Raw genomic sequence first — 1,731 nt, 5'->3', positions numbered from 1 at the left:
AAATGCTGTTCATTGACAGTAGTTTGAACTTCTGTGTTGCTACTCTTTTTTTTTTTTTGCAACAGAAAAAAAAAGAATGATATCCTGGTGAGTGGTTGTTAAATGTTTATTCCACACTCATCATTTTTAAATAGATCATTTTACAAGATCAAGTAAGGAACAAGTTAAATACTTAACATTATTTAAACTACAGAAAAGGGCCATTAGAATTGTTCATGGACTTGGTTATAGGGATCATACGAATTCATCATTTGCACTTTCAGGATTTTAAAAATTTTTTGATTTAGTAAAATATAAATCTGCTGTATTTGCTGATTGGATGGAGCGGGACTAAAGACCGGATAAACGATTCTGATTGGCTGGAAGGCGGGACTAAGGGGCGGGGCCACCTGTCAAATTAATTCTGATGAGAAGTGGCACCTTTATTGTATGTAATACTTACCACCATAGTTTTTCATTATACTTGAACTCAAACATGAACACCTGAAGGTGTTCATGGTACAGCCACTGTCTTCTCTAGCACTCCTGCTGGCTAATTAGTTCACCTCTATAGTCACAGACAAAATCGACTTTTGTAAATGAAGTAGAAGTGAAGAGGCCACAACCTAATTAATACACAAATTCAAGATATGTGACAAAAGGTTAGGGTCTATTTTAAAGAGCATATTTATAAAAATTTGTCATCACAAAAATATCACAAGATTTCATTTACCTTTACAGGCATTGATATATTGAAAGTCCAGACCACCTTTGTCACGGCCAGACTGAACATAATATTTTGCATCATCCTTTGGGTTAATACGTCTCCGCTTTTTCATGTCATGTGTCAAAACTCTAAATAGACAAAAACACAACTGTTACAATTATCATGTTCAATTGCAAGACAAGTATAATCAAAATACCAGTCTAGTTCTCTGCTTTACCAACTAAAGTTAGTATAATTCCATTAACATACTGAAATAAGATGGCTGTAACTTCATATATGAGCACAGCAAATTTGCTTGACCATAGCTTTTATACAGTAAATGAATACTGAAATGTCCACTTTCCTTGTTATTTGTGAGACAAACCTGAACTGCCAGCTTATCTTACTCTGTCCTCTAAACCTCTTCTCCCCCTCTGCATGCAGGAGTGGATGTTTAACGTCATGCTTAACGAGCAGAGAGTGGCCTCTGATTAGCCCAACTATTGCAATAAAACGGCTTCTTTGTTTGTCAAATACAAGTCAATATCATGCATCCCTTTAGAGAAAGACCTGAGCAGCAAGCAGTCCATTTGTTCGGTTTTACTCCACATTTCTTGTCCTGTCTTTCATGAATGACAGCATTTAACTAGTTAGCCACCTGTAAAGCTAACCACCAAGCAGTCACCTCCGGCTGACTTATCCAGCTACCGACCAGCTAGCAATAAAACAATATGCCTGAACCTGAAAAATGTAATAAATTGCTGCCTCTTGTTAGGATTGGATTTCAGGAGTTAGTTATTTTTCTACTTATCATCAGTATTATTTTGCTTTTATAATGGAAAAGTTCAGTATGACTATTTGTCTGTGTTTCATTAACAGCTCCATGTATCAGTATTAACCAGCTCTTATGCATGCATCATAGTCATAATATTCAGCTTTGAGTCAACTAGTAGTATTTCTTGTCTTCTTGGTGAAATGTGCATAAATTGATTGCAGAGATAAGTGTCATCCTGGAAACTATAGATAAGATGCTAACTGCATGTCTA

The sequence above is a fragment of the Monopterus albus genome, unplaced genomic scaffold, assembly GCF_001952655.1.
Source record: "Monopterus albus unplaced genomic scaffold, M_albus_1.0 scaffold436.1, whole genome shotgun sequence".
Classification (NCBI taxonomy): domain Eukaryota; kingdom Metazoa; phylum Chordata; class Actinopteri; order Synbranchiformes; family Synbranchidae; genus Monopterus; species Monopterus albus.
The sequence above is the reverse complement of the archived record's forward strand: the minus strand, read 5'-3'. Positions refer to the sequence as shown.